At 41.6% G+C, this 16369-nt stretch overlaps 1 long non-coding RNA gene across 1 annotated transcript; it reads left to right on the top strand.

The window, feature by feature from the left end:
- The first annotated feature begins 682 nt into the window (after positions 1-682).
- LOC134358012 (uncharacterized) lies at positions 683-13221 on the top strand. Its single transcript, XR_010020772.1, has 3 exons — positions 683-1546; positions 10401-10474; positions 11082-13221. It is a non-coding gene; the product is annotated as an uncharacterized LOC134358012 (long non-coding RNA).
- Positions 13222-16369: the final 3148 nt, after the last annotated feature.

The raw sequence follows: 16369 nt of genomic DNA, 5'->3' as shown, positions 1-16369 counted from the left end.
GAGCTGTGTAAAATTTGTGCAAGCTGCTGAGAGCGCTTGGCTTGCAAGCAGTTAATTCACAAACCTATATTAAGCAGCAGGACAGAGAGCTCCACTCCATTTATCGGCAATGAAATTGTCCGCTATCCCCATTTGGCTTGCGTGACCCTCAGCAGTCGGTGTAGTGTAGGCACAGGCAGGTTTGGCTCAGTGCCAGGCTCTACATGCCAGGGGTTTCTGCCCCTACTTGTTCACACCAACCTTCTGATCAAACCAGGGATGAGCTGAGTAATATCACAGTACAAGCCCAACCTCTGAGGTTTGACACTGGGAGGTGTAAACATTATATATTTATTTACTTATAGATACAACATAGAATAGACCACTCTGGTCCTTCAGCCGTGCCACCCAGCAACCCCTGACAAACCCTGATTAACTCTAACCTAGTCATGGGACAACTTATGATGATCAATTAACCGGTATATCTTTGGACTGTGGGAGAAACTGGAGTCTCCGGGGGGGAAAAAACCCCCACATTCCACACGGAGTATGTACGGACTCCCTACAGAGGACGCTGGAATTGAACTCTGAACTCCGAAGCCCCGAGCTGTAATAGCGTCGCAATAGTCGCTGCGTTACTGTGGCACTGTGAGCAGCTCCTATTGTCACTCTCACAGTCTGCTTCTGTGACCTTGTTTAAACATCTGGACTCCAGTCAAGCAGCAACTTTGTTTATGGTGCCAAGCGGGTGTGGAAAAAAAATGATTTCCTGATCATGTCGTGCAACTGTGAGGTCAGACCATCCACAGGTGAACAAATAAGTGGCTCCCAGACTCGCCTGTGTGCGGGAAGTGCTGGCGTGTCACCTTTGAAATAATATTGCTGCCATCAAGCTCACGCCTGAGGAACAGCATCCACCCTGTCACTGGGACCTCGCCGGTTAAGGAAGGAAGCAAGCACAAAGAAAGAATTTTTTTTCTAACCACTAGAGAGAGAGCAAGCATCACTGTGGAAAACTTCTTTTCTTTCAGTCAAAAAAAGTTGACCTCACGATCATTGTCATCGTCATCTGGCTGCAGGATCAGGGAATGCCTGGCGATCGCCAATCACAGCAATACCGCTCAGGACTCCTGCAAGGTGCCGGGCAAGATCACTAAATGCCTTGTGTGCCTTTTACCATCGGGGATATGAAAGCATCCTCTCTGCTTTTAATTTCTTGTGGGTAGTTTGTTCTTCTTTGCCTGGTTAAAATGTCAGGGTCTTATTCTGTGTTTCTCTTCCACCCTCCGCTTCCTCTGCTGTTCCACCATCTGCCGGGCATCGATTCCCTTGCTGACAGGTCCGATTCAATAACAGGTACGCTCTTCTCCAGTCAGCTGGCAGCGTCAGGCGATGGCAAAAGCACTGAGAAATTAAACACAGTAAAAGTGGCACCGAGAGAGAGGCAGACATCGTCAATGATGAAGGAGGGGCGGAGAATTCATGGAAATGGCAAGGTGCTATCCACTGATTGTGGATTGATGAGGTGTCTGCGCTACAACCTGACATTGAAGTAGAAAATTTCAAGGTCAGTACAACTGAATGATTGTTTTTGTTTCTTCACCTCGGAGCTTTTAAGACACTCCACAAATCTACAGGGAGCACGGTGGTACAAAAAGAGTATCAATATTTACTGTGAGGACTGGAAGCTGCTGAGAGCACCAGAAAAAAAATAGGCAGCACTGGAATCAGAATGCCAACAGCAGTGAGAAGCACTGGGATCTACAGGGAACATCAGGCAGCAATGAAATCTAGAGAGAACACCAGTAACAGTGTACTGTAATCTGCAGGGAGCGTCAATGCATTCAAAGATGGCCATAACCTTCAGTTACAGCACTGTTCTGTGCAGACTGCACAATAAGGGGCTCCACGGGCCATCATGTCCTGTCACAGAATCACTGGATGAGCATACGTTATACACGGAGCTTCTGTTCCACATCGACAGTACACTCAGCTACCAAGGTTTTAACTTCTGAAATGCATTAACGTCCTACCTTTGTCCAAGTTTTCACCGACTTCACCTGTTCTCCTATTGTAACTTGTCGAATTGTGTTTGTTATTTATCCTGGGAAGAAGTTGGATTGGATGTTAATGTTAAATGAGTGATATATGCATGATGTTGTTGTGACACACATGGGGGCCCTGATGGAAAACTTGGCAAACAGTATTAAGTTTATAATACAGTTGCCTTTGAAAGGAAACGTTATGGCTGAACAAATGATCAAGGAAGAAAGAGGCACTATTAACCTATAGTGAAAAATCTGTCTTTTGAGGATCTGAAGTGTAAATGAGATTTGCTTGGCACAGTAACTATTGTCAGCAGATTTGGTGCACAGCTGAGTTTTCAAACCATTTCTATTCTAGGTCATAATTTCAGCTATTGACTTTTTTTAGTGGCATTGTCTTAGGGTACCACAGCAGGGAAATGAGTCTATTGTGCCCATCTACCACCAATCTTACACTAACCTCATTTTATTCTCCCCACATTCTATAAGATCTAAGAGCAGGATTAGAACATTTGGCCCATCATCTGCTCCACCATTTTATCATGACTGATCCATTTTCCCCTTCAGCCCCAATTGCCTGCTTTTCTCTGAAACCCTGACTAATCAAGAACCTATCAACCTCTGCATTAAATATACCTAATGACTTGGCCGCCATTTCTGCCTGTGGCAATGAATTCCACAGATTCATCACTCTCCGGCTAAAGAAATGTTCTTATCAACTGCTCCCAGATTCTACTGCTCACTGACATCCCAAGGACAATATGCAATAAGCAATTGAACTAACAACCCGCATATCCTTGGGATGTGGGGCTGATTCTATAATGGTTATTATTCTACTATGGATTGTATGCCCACAACAAAATGAATCTCAAGGTTATATATGGTGACATATAAATACTTCGATAATCAAGTTACTTTAACTTTGACTTTGACTTTGAGAGACAACCAAGTCACCTGGAGGAAACCAACACAGTCGCCGGAAAAACGTGCAAACTCCACGCATATAGCACCCCAGGTCAGAATTGAACCCAGGTGACTGGAGCTGCAGGGCACTGCACTACTGTGTCCCCTTGTTTCCCATCTCCAGTCTTTTCACCCAGACCAAGTCGACCCTGGCATTTTCCGATGGGACTTTCTAAACTTCAGGACGTGTTAACTGGAGAGTGGCTATGTGGGTGGGCCTTGCTCAAAAGGGCCTCTCAGCCAGCAGCACAAAGGCAGGCCTGTATGGTGTGGTTCTGTTTTCCCAAGTGTAGCACAGGTTTTCCTGTGGACAGACTCTAACTAGCTCACGCCACAAACCGAAAAGGAGGAAACAACCTCTCAGGTGTTTATGAGAATGCTGAGCTCGTTAAAGAGCTACATGCAATAGACAACACGACACAATAGCAGGGCTAGCAGAGTTGTTGTCTCACAGCACCACAGACCTGCATTTAATCCTGACCTCTGGTGCTGTCAACGTGGACTTTGTACGTTCTCTCTGTAACTGTATGGGTTTCCTCCGGGTGCTCCCCTTTCCTCCTATGTTCAAAAAATGTATTATGTTAGTAGATTGACTAATCGCTGTAAATTTCCCCCTAATGTGTGGGTAGTTAGTAAAATCTGGGGAGAATTAGCTGGAAAATGGAAGGCATAAAATAGGAGTCATGTAGTATTGATATGAATAGGTGTTTGATGGACAGCATGATATAGATGGGCCGAAGGGTGTGTCTCTGTGACTGTCTGCACTCTGTGCAGTGTGCAAACGGACCACCAGAAGTCCCAAGACACAGCAGTGGCTTTTCTTCATAGGCTGCAGGATGCTTGTGGGGCCACCTAGGGTCATGAACGGCAGCGTGTAAATGCGAGTCTCTTTCATGTACAAGATAAATGCCAAACTGCAGTTGATGTGCTGAATTGCTTTTAATTTGCAGCTCACCATTAAGTCAATGAGCATAACCTGGCAGATGTGAGTGACATGCAATGTCAGACAAGGTAGAGGACATTATTTTGTTTGGATATTAGCTCAAACAGCTGGTCATTAATGAAGGCAGCCTCTTGTGCGGGAGCTGCTTACGCATGTGAATAGCAGTCTGATTGATGCGGCCACTCCAGAGGGACTAAGGTCTAGCAAGTGATGCCTGAGGTGGAATAATGTAGCTGCAGTTTGACTGTGCTCTAACAGAGCAGTATGTCATTGTGTCACCAGGCAATTGAGGTCACTTCGGGGGATAAGGCAGACAGACGCGACTGATGGGGTCAGTCAGCCGTGGAGCATTAGAAAGCAGGCTGACCTACTTGAAGTTCAGCTGACTTGGTGAAAGCCGTAGAATGGAACGGGGCCACTGATACGCTGAATCTTGTTGCTAAGGGATTGGGATGAAGGTTTCCCCACCATTGGCTCTGGTAGAGTGATAAAATCTGACTGGAATTTGGAGCTTAATTGCAGTGATGTTATGTTTTCTTTTCCTTTCTGCTTCCATGTGTTTTCAGCTACCCTAGGTACATTGGAAATGGGTTGTATTTTGGTAAAAATTACATCCTTACTCATTGTTGAAAGGTTTTGTTATCACTGGGATGGATTTAAAGCACAGTTTTTCTAATTGAACACTAGGACTGTCTCCTTCTGGTGACCAGTAATTGTAATGTGAGTATAGGATTGAATCTTGCCAAATGCAGTTATGAAAAGCATCCCCCTACATAGGTTGCCAAATTTGGTTTCAAATGTCGCTGGAGGTTGAATGCATCGTTCAGCCAAACAGCCATTAACCCCTTCTATAATATTCATATACAGTACGTGAGAGTGAGAAGGGAAACAGTATCTTAGAGACTACATGCTTTTTTCATCCACATTGTTCACAACAATACCCGTCAAACAGGTCCAAACAGATCCAGAAGAGAATCCTGAGTAATCTTGGTCCCGGAGTGTTTGGCACCCCACCCCTCATATAACCATAGGTCCTCACTCTGCCACGGGCAATTTGGCAGCCTTCACAAATCCATTTGCCTTCTATTACACATGGCCTGTCTCACTCAGTTTTACGCAGTCATGGAGGAAATCGTTTAGGGAATTGTCAGTATGTGTACGTCTTTGGGAAAAAAAAATCAATCAGAAATAGGGCAAAAGGTGATTCCTTTAATTATAGGATAACAGATCCAGATTGATTAGGTCTGAGCTGGAGACCACAGGTTCTATATGCCACTGTAAATTATTTAAAGTAGCACTGGCTGTGCCATCCTGTTAGGACCCGGAATATTTCTCACATACAAGATAATATGAGGACTTTGAAGGCTTTTAAATCAGGGATTTTAAATAAAGGAAATGTATACATTTCACAAACTAGATCCCTGAATACCTTGGTTACACAGCACTGCACTGAAATTGCTCCATAAGCACAGAGCACTCAGCAGTCTTATGTTGGGACTTATGTTCCATAGGAACCTCCTCCTATGCACGTCTATCTAATCCTATATGATTATCCTATTTTATCCTCATTTATTTGACTATCTATCCCTTAAATACATCTGTGCTGTTTGCTTAAAGTACTCCTTGTCATAGTCAAGTTCACTACCTAAGCATTCTCTCAATAAAGCAGCTTCTCCTAAATTGCCGCTTGGATCTGAAAATACTGTGACTATCTAATATTTATAACCTTTTGTCAGTCTCCCCCACATGGCAACATTATTCTCATATACCTTTTAAATCTTTTCACAATGCAGAATCATTAATGCTTTTATCTATTATACATTGTGCATTCTATGGTAAATATGCACACAGCTTTTAGTGAGGACGCGGCTTTTTTAGTTTATCCTGAACACAAGAGATTCTATAGATGCTGGAGGAACTCAGCGGGTCAGGCAGCATCTATGGAAATGAATAAGCAGTCAACGTTTCAAGCTGAGACCCTTCTTCAGGACTTCTTTGTTTCTTTGGTAAGTTGTTGTGAAACAAACATCTTTGTAGTTGGTGGTACGTTAAGGTCTGAGACCACAAAGGGTATTTTTAATGATTGTAATCATGTACCAATATTTTCTTTTGCTTATTGCTCATCAATCATGGGCAAAATGAGCTTTGTATTTTTTAAATCAATTAATCATGAATTATAACACGAAAAGGGTAGAAAAGAGCAGTATCTGGAAGACTATGGAGCATTTAACTGCATATTTAAGGCATCTGTTAGTCTTACGAGACCATGGATCTGCGCCTGGAAAGTCTTCACTCTCCAGGGCGCAGGCCTGGGCAAGGTTGTATGGAAGACCGGCAGTTGCCCATGCTGCAAGTCTCCCCTCTCCACGACACCCATGTTGTCCAAGGGAAGGGCATTAGGACCCATACAGCTTGGCACCAGTGTCATCACAGAGCACTATGTGGTGAAGTGCCTTGCTCAAGGACACAACACACCGCCTCGGCTGGGGCTGGAACTCACGACCTTCAGGCCGCTAGTCGAATACCTTAACCACCTGGCCACATGCCCACACAATGCATATACAGTGAGTGCAATGATTAATCAAATGTTTGAACCATAGTAAAACTGTGTGCAAATGTCTGAGAAACACAGATGCATAGTCTACCAACAGTGGTATGCTGTTATTCACCCCTCCCTCCTTCCTCATTTTCTCTGACCCCCCCCCACCCCATTCCTCCTTCACCACTTCACACTCTGCAACTGCTTTTATCTCGACTTCCTCAACTCATCACTTCTTCCAGCTCACTTGTAACTCTCTCTGCTTAGAAGATGGATTCTACGAACAAACGGCTTGAACGGCCAGTCTAAAGGAGTGTGAAACTTAAGCAAAGCATTCATATTAACATTTCTCCTACAGTTTGGAAATCTAAATATCCAATCAGCTCAACTCTCAAAACCATATTGCACAAGGCAAAGTGGATGGCTGTCTTTCTTTAGTCTCTTCTGTTAACCCTCTCTCTGCCTATGAAGGGTTTCAACTTCACAATGGAGAATGTGGACACTATATTTAGTTTTTGTTTGGTAACAATGAGTGAAAATGCTTAATTGGTTGGAATAGGATATTCCCTTTCACTTCTCAAAATATTGTTTTGTTAGACATCGCTCCATTCTCCCTGGTACCTCATGCAAGAGGGAACAGTATTTGAAAACCATATCTAAGATATTCTAGACTTACTTTATAGCCGATGAAGTACTTTAGAAATTTAGGCACAGTTGTAAATGCGTCAGCCAATTTGCGCACTATGTGCTCCACAAACAGCGCTGTCATAACGATCAAGTATCTGCCTTGTGACAGTGTTAGATGGGGGAATTCAAATGTGAGGCACTGGGAAGAACTTGTGCATTAACCTGATCATGGGATTTGTTGCAAACTGATGCGAAAGTAGATTGGGTCTCAGTTAGAAATTCGCCTGAAAATAACACGAGAACCTACAAGAGGAGGACCAACCATAATGGGAAAGGGACTGTGAAGGGAGAATAAGTGTCAGAATGCAGAAACAGGAGCCTTTCAATTCTCTGCATCATTCCATCAGGCGGTAACAAATTTCTACCTGAAATGACATTTAATCAAGGCTGCTTCAAATTCATTGATTCCTTCACCTAACAAAATATACATGAAACTTGCAATTGTCCCAGGATTCACAGGTTTTTGGAGGAGAGAGTCCCAAATTTTTACCATCCTGAGTGCTTCCAAATTTTGCTTCTGAGCAGCCAAATTTTAAACTAAAGTTACATCCCATTATGAAACAACTTTAGGAGATAATTAGTTTCTCAGATTTGCCCTGTTGTATCCTTTGACAGGACTTGCTCATCCCTTAACCTCCTCAGTGCAAAAGAATGCAAATTGCATCTTTTTCGGAAAGCCTCTCATTTCATTAACATCCCATACCATATCAATCCTGTGAATCTGGTCCATACTCACTCCTACATACTCAGTCTCCAGGGAAACACTTAGAACAGTGGGCAGTTGAAATTTTTATTTAACATTATCTGTGAAATTATAAAACATATATATTTGAATGGAACTTTGGCCTCTTCTGCATATGGCAGAGGAGTTTTCTAAAAATACATGAGTTGTTAATTTTCCCAGGCTTCTGAGGCCATGGTTTCCTTTTGCCACAAACTACAGTACTTCTGTATACATCCGGGCACAGCTTTCTTGTCTGGCTGAAGCTATGGGGTCATTTAAAACAGTGTTATTATTTCCTGTGGTGCAAAAAATGCACAATGGATCATCATAGGTTAGAGATTCACAGCTTTGCAGTGACCTTGACTTGATAAGCTATGGTAATAAATTATTTTGAGCACTAACTCCATATCTCAAAACTCCCCATCACGTATCAATCCAAAAAATGCCGACTAATTACAAAACCCACTGGAGGCCTGCAGTGAGTAAGTAATTATTGCAAATACTTCAGATTGAAGACAGACAGAGCATTCACAGAGAGCACGAAGCAATTGGAACATATAGACAGATGAGCAGATAGAGAGTAGAGGCTGACAAGCCTGATAGAAGCAGAACATCCAGACTGGGTCTCAGAATAGAAACAGAAAATGAAAAGGCCATCTTATTTTCACCTCCCTGTTCCTCCTGCTCCTCAGTTTCACAGTTCATTTCACAGATGGATTTACAGAGGTGGCAATGGACCTGAGGAGGTGAAGCTTAAGGGAGGTGGCTGGAGACATTCTTTGTGAGAGATTTCTAGTCATTATCTGATAGCCCCTAATTTTCCACAGCTCTGGTGGGGTGGTGGCTGACTGACAGCCAGGAAAGCCCAGCTAGACAGATGACGTGTGAATGCACTGAACTGGCAGTCTCACTTAATTAAACCACAGAAACGAAACAAGCTAGTTAGAGCATTATTCCTCAATAGGACTCATTCTACACATACACATACACATACACAAGCATGTGAGCGTGGGCACAAGCACATAGATGCAAACTCACAGATGCACACGCACAATGCCCTGCAATGCTGCATATCCTCTGCCAGCCTTGAGCCAAAACCACATTTAATAAGCCACGGGTCATCCTGGCATTCAGGCAGGTCTATCAGTCTTAAAGGACAACAAGAGACTGCATAAAACCCAAGGGGTTGAATAGCTTCATGTTGCAAAGTGCCACTGACTACTACTCACCTCTATTCAAGGGGGTCTGAAGGGACATTTCTTCTGCCCAGTCCCACAACATTCATTATGTTCTTCGTAATTTTCCGCCTTACTCTTTATTGCCAGGATTCAACTGGATGAAGGAGAATTCAAATACACCCCTGCACCATTTTTTTAAAAATGCAGATTCTTCAGCTTTCATTGTGCACAGATTTATGAAATGTGCACATACATACAATATTTAATAACAATACTTGATGCCGTTCCAAATGCTCCATGATACCTTAAAGCAAATAACACTCGGTCTGAAATATAACAGAACATTTTATGCCTGAGAGAAGGCAGTGGAGAAATGTGAAGTGAAAGTATAAACAGGAAGGATCAAGTTTTATAGGGAGCCTCAGGAATGATGTAGTTTAGAAGAGTGGATAAATTCCATTTACCAATGTATTTTTTGGGTGTAAATAGACTATAAACTTGAAGTGTGTGTGAAACACCATCCATTTCAAACAATAGAAATCATGAGTATTTTCATATGTTAGAAAAGCTCTACATTTTGCAGAATTCCCCATTCAAAGTTGACCTCTTCTCAGATTTAATAATTGTAGGTTTTGTACTGTGACCAAAGGTCATTTGGCTCATTTGGAGAGATCTGGCAATCTCCCCTCTCCTGGTATAGAAGTGACCAAGAATAGCTGGAGTGTTCTTGGCTTCACTACAAAGGGAGCTATTCTGTACCTTGGTCAACTTTTGATGTGAGAAGAAACTTTTTGACATTATATGTGCAGCAGGTATCTGCATTGATCTAGCAATGTTTGCTCTATAAGATTTTCCAAATATCATTCAGCTAATTTTTGAAGTGTAATAGCAGATGTAAAGTAGGAAAATCATAGGGCAGGTTTGTGCTCCGAGGTGGTAATGACTGCAATGGGATTAATGACCAGGACATCTGTTAGAAGTGATTGATAAATGAAAGTTAGGAGGTCAGGACAACTCTTCTTCTTTGCAAAGTGCTAGGGCATCTTTTATGTTTACCTGAGTGGAAAGACGGCCTTCAGTTTGACTTCATGCCTATACCATTCAATCTCATCTGGATTTCTGTGAGTATCACACGTTTGGAAGACTATTCTGATCTTAGAAGGAATGTAAATTCACCAAAATGACATTAAAATGGGTATAATTTAATATAATACCAACTAGATTTTTATTTTCTGGTACATAGGTTTAAGGGGGGGGAGGGTTTACTTTACACATTATTAAGAAGAATTAATCGATTAGTTAAAAATAAACTGCTTTCACTGAATATGTGCTCTATAACCAGCAGCTATCGGCAATGGAATTGGATCAAAGACTTTCAACAGTGAAGTTTGTTAATGATTCTACACACAAAGGATGGTAAATATTTAAAACAACTAATGGGAAACCATTCAAGCTATGATTTCAGAAACAAGGTCATCCCAATCTCAGCAGCTGAGCTGTGGTTTGCATGTTTGCACATTCAGAGGCTGAGCTTCAATCCATCGTTGACTTGTTTGCTAAATTATGTGAGGGGATAGACTCAACATCTCCAGAACTAAGGCCTCCTACCAACTCAACACTATAATAATACCTCCATCCCTAATTAACATTAAATATTCTAAAAGATTAAGGTTGAAATAATCAAGATGCTTAAAATGATTGAAGAACATGGTAATTAAACAGAAATAATATCTTCTGGTGAAAGAGCCCTGAATAAGGATGTAAACTCAAAGGTAGAACATGTAGCAGTGATGAGAAAAATGATTCTTCATGTAAAATGTAGAAATCAGAATTCTCTCTCCCAAAATGTTTTGGAAGTTTTGTTAACTTAAAACTCCAAACCTGAAACAGAACAATTTTTATTAGAAAATAACACTTGCAGAAACATGCCAATAAATGGAGTTAAAATAGCTCAGTTATGTTCTAATTAATGGGTGGGTAGGATCCAAGGGACTAATTACCTACTCCTTTTTCTATATTCCAGTGTAATAAAACTGAACCAGGCTCAATATACCAACCAACCATTTCAGCTGAACACAAAATTGGTATGGTGATAGAAGACAGAGGGAAGATGTTTTCCAACAGGAATTAATGGTGTGCCCTCTTCTTGTTGCTGCCATCAAGGAGGAGATGCAGGAGCCTGAAGACATACTCTCACTGTTTTAGTAACAGCTTTTTCTCCTCCACCATCAGATTTATGAATGGACAGTGAATATTATCAGGCTTTGCAATGTACTGCTACCACAAAACAAGAAATTTCACTATGTATGCTAGTGATATTAAACCTAATTCTGATTTCTGATTCTCACCAGAGGGATTGGTGCTTGTTGTAGTTGTTTGTCATATATTAACTGACTTGGATGAATATGTTATTGGTCAGTATAATGTAAGTATACTGCTGACACAAACATTGGTGAGGTTGTAGATAGCATGGATGGCTTCCTAAGGATACAGAGGTACATGGGTCAGTTGAAAAGTTGTGTGGAACAGAGGCAAATGGAATTTAATCCAGACAAATGTGAGATATTAGACAGATTTTGAATACTGGCAGGCATATTCAGTAAAGTGAAGCAGTGATGTGCACAGGCACTTTGGGTTGCAAGTTCATATCTCCCTGAAAATGGTGACACAGGTGGATAAGATAATGAAGATTATAAGATAAAGCATTTAGCTTGCCTCCCTTTATAGACAGAGGCATTGAATATATGAGTTGGGACATCATGTTGGGGTTGTATAAGTTGTAATGGTTCGGCCATGTTTGGAACATTATGAGCAGTTTTGTTTTACATTTTTCTTTTCCCCTCCAATGAGTTTCCTACTGAGCCATTAAACATTCAACCCCTTATTTTGTTACTCTAGCTCCTCATTTGTGACATTCCCACTAATGAAAAAATATCACCATTTGCCCTTATGATCTGCTATGTTTGAGTAAGGCTAACTCTCATTTTTCTAAACTCTAAGGAATAAGACCCAAACTGTTGATTCTCTCTTGCTAAATATTGTGAAATGTGAAGCCTTGATAATCTGGCATTAAATAATAAAAAACACCTAGTTTCAAAAATGTGCTGGAATTCTCACATTACTTCATATTTATATTGAAATAAAAGGCATTTTTTTTCACCAAATAATGTTGTCTTGTTTGGCAACAAAACGTTTTGTCTTGCCCTATTTTTAGTTGTAAGATGATGAAATTCTTATCATCGGCACAAGAAATGCCGATTTCAAACATAATTGCCATATTGAATCTTACTGGATCCAGTCACAGCCCAGAGTCACTGCCTACAGTACAAGCCTGCATTCACCTGGGTCAAATACAGGGACACCCTGCAATCAGCAGAGGTCTCGGCCAGAAGCTCAAGTGCTTCCACAGACAGCTGAGGGAAACGCTTTGCCAGTGTTTGAAACTAATAATTGACCTCGGCAGTTTTAAATATCTTTTGATTTCAGGAATATCTTAGATTTCAGGGTACTGGTTAGAAAAAGAAACAAATTAAAATACTCATCAGTTATCTTCACGGTCACCACTCCTTCTGTCACTGGAAGCAATTTCTCGTCACTTATTTCAATGAAACTGGCTCTTCAGTTTGAACCCCTCTACTAAATTCCTCCTGCCCAAAGGAAGATGTTCCTTGGCTTAGTCTCACTGAAGGTTTCTAGTTTCTGGACAGCTGGTAGACCATGCCTATTGTTCAGGTGTATTCTAGAGTTATGATGTACAGCAAATACTAATTTCAGCAGCAGCCGATCTTCAGACCTGAATGTGGGTTGTAGATTGAAGTTAGAGTGAAGTTCTGAACAATGGCCTTCCTGGATCAGCATTTTGGGGTTGATTGCAAACAAAGGAACACTCCATTTGACTGCATATGCGTGAATGTGACCCAGAGTCAGTGGTAATTAACATTTATTTAGGTTGTCTGCTGTGTGGGTATGAAGATGGAGGTGTTGAAAATTTTATGTAATTCAAAGGAAGCATTGTAGTTACATTATAACTATAGAATTGTCCTACTGTTACTTTCGACTTTTAGCATATAAAAATGTCATGTAGTATTGGGACAGACAGGCCTCTTCTTCCAAGAGCGTCTCGAACATGATGCTTGCTGTTCATTTTGCTGAATAAAGGCTTCTATATCCACTAGCTTTAGTATCTCTCCGATGACTTTGTTCACAGTCATAACACCCATCTTTTCGCAGCTACCATTGGGTAAGAAGTAACAACTGCCTGAAGTCCCAAATCACCAAGTTCAAGAATAGCTACTTCCCTTCAACTATTCGGTTCATAAACCAGTCTGTGTAACCCGGAACACTACCTCAGCAGAGCAATTTTATGACCACTTTGTATGACGTTTGACTTTCTGATTGTGGTGTTTTGTTTTCTTTGTTTATTTGTGTTTTTTCTTGCATAGTTTATGTTTAGTTTATACTTTTCTTGTGAATTGTTCTGTCTCTAATTCTACATGCCCATGATTTTCTGCAACAATCCTTTTCATTACACCTGTGCATACATGTACAAATGGTAATAAACTCTGACTTCGAGGTCAATTTATTCAAAGCCAATCCCATAAGCAGGTCAAGTGACAAACCATTACTGTCAGCTACACTGGGGTTTACCAACTCTGCCACATGAATATTGTCTCCTAAATGACCCTTTGCTGCAACAAAGAGCATCATGCTTTACAGAACCAGCTGTAAGATCAGGGTTCAATTCCCACTGTGGGCTGTAGGGAGTTCGTACATTTACTGGTGGCCGCATGGGCTTCCTCCAGCTGCCCTGGATTCCTCCCTGATGCACTATCAATTACTCGAAAAGACTGGAAGTAGAGTAAATACTGAAAGGCTTTTATTAACTGTAAAATGGACCCACGTTCTTGCTGAATATCTGTCCTGGACTGAGGGAGGAGCAGTGACACAATCGCCTTTATTCAGGGGTCTGCGGGAGGAGCCACAGGAGCAGTCAGCAGAGGGGCGTGTCCAGACAGGTAACCTAGTTACAATCTATATACATGGTTTACCACACTCCAACATTCAAAGACTAGTGTTAGTGAGATGTGGGCTTATGATATTGGCACCAGAAGTGTTTCATTGTTGAAATCATTGCTGGTTTGGTTTGATACAAACGATGCCTGGTTTGGAAATTGCACCATCTCGGATCATAGGACCCTGCAGCGGATAGTGAGGTCAGCTGAAGGGATCATCGGGGTCTCTCTTCCCGCCATTACAGACATTTACACCACACGCTGCATCTGCAAAGCTAATAGCGTTCTGAAGGACTCTACGCACTGCTCATACAAACTCTTCTCCCTCCTGCCTTCTGGCAAAAGGTACAGAAGCATTCGGGCTCCCATGACCAGACTGTGTAACAGTTTCTTCCTCCAAGCCATTAGATTCCTCAATTCCCAGAGCCTAGTCTGACACCAATTTACACACACACACACACACACACACACACACACTCAACTGAACTCCACTCCAGTCCCTTTGCAATTTTTGCTCATTTCTTTCTCAATTCCTGCTAAAACATTGTTTACATTGATTACATTTCCATTTACATCATTTATTATTATATTGTAATTTGTTCTTTACTGTGCCTATTGTCTTGTTTATTAATTATTGTACTGTCTTGCACTGTTCTGTGCACTTTATGTAGTCCCATGTAGATCTGAAATCTAATGTAGTTTCATGTAGCACCATAGTCCTGGAGGAACATTGTTTCATTTTTATTGTGTACTGTACCAGTAGTTATGGTTGAAATGACAATAAAAGTGACTTGACCTGACTTGACTTGATTTCACTGCATGTTGTGATATACATGTGACAAATAAAGCTAATCTGAATTTTGGCTGATAATTATTACAGTTCTGCTGTCACTGGTGTATTTGCTCTTTAAACCATCTGTGTGGCCTAATGGGGGCACGATTTTACTTTCAAATCAACTTTGTTGTGCTTAAACACTTACGGGCAGCGGGAGCATTGCTATAACGTAATCACGTTCGACATTACTGAGTACAACATCCGTTTACTGGAGAATCAGCTTACACTACTTATCATGGTAATTAAGAAGGATGGATTGCATTGAATGACAGATACATCAGCACTGGAATTCTGCTCTGGTAATACACAACTGTATACAGGAAACATTTTCAAAAAGACCTTTGTAAATGCATAGTATCCCCATTGCCCCAAATAAAAACCTGGGGCTGTTTAACAAAATGTCAATATATGTGAAAACAGTACTGCTAACTTGGGATAAGAGGCATAATCTCCACCCCTGAGTGGGTGAAAAAGAAAACTCAATCTCTGGTAGATTGCTATATATTACACTCCGTGCATTAGCATAGATGGTGGTGGCATCCGTTAGTCTCGTGAGACCATGGTTCTGCACCTGGAAAGTCTACTGGAGTGTCCTCTCCAGGGCACAGGCCTGAGCAAGATTATATGGAAGACTGGCAGTTGCCCATGCAGCAAGTCTCCCCTCTCCACGACACTGAAGTTGTCCAAGGGAAGGGCAAAGGCCGATACAGCTTGGCACCAGGAGTTGCCAGAACGAGGTTGAAGGCAACGTCGGACTGCTTTAGGGACTCCAGCTCTGGATTTATCCTCAGGGTTTACTCCCGAAGCCTTTCCCATCAGTGGGTATGGCTGCAAGGCAGCGGAGGTTTGAAATCAGAGTTTTCCCTCTCTTAGATGGACTGCCTTCCCAGGCTGACAAGCTCCATCTACCCGATACATATAGCATAGATACATTTCTCAAATATATTAAAATCTTATGACATGTTTCCTAATTTGAATACCTGTGTTTACTCCTATAATAAAAACTAGCAATATGAACTTTACCATGGTAACTATGTCTTCAAACCAGTGGCTGCACAATTGTACCTTAAGTTTATTGCAGAAACTCATCATGTTCCAGCCTACTCCATTAGCAACCTTCCCAAAGTGCTCGAGATTTTGCTAATTATCCATGTCAAAAATATCATCATAACAGTGATTGTACTCCAGAATGTGCAGGAATGACTGCTCAGGACATTGTCAGGACTGGAATAACAACGGGTCTGGCCTGAAACAAAACACACATTTGGCCGGAGAAACTCTGCTGTGCATTCCTTGGTTAGCTGTCCCGTTGCTCTGCCCATCCCTGCTCCTGGTTCACCATGCACAGTCTGCTGGGCCTTCTCTCTTTTAGCTACATACGAAATCCATCCTGACATCTTCCTTCAAGGTGCACTTGAACTCTGCCTTGTCTTCACCCTTTAGGGCAACCTCACCTTCCAGGCT

The sequence above is a fragment of the Mobula hypostoma genome, chromosome 17 (genome assembly GCF_963921235.1).
Source record: "Mobula hypostoma chromosome 17, sMobHyp1.1, whole genome shotgun sequence".
NCBI lineage: Eukaryota > Metazoa > Chordata > Chondrichthyes > Myliobatiformes > Myliobatidae > Mobula > Mobula hypostoma.
The sequence above is the reverse complement of the archived record's forward strand: the minus strand, read 5'-3'. Positions and strand labels throughout refer to the sequence as shown.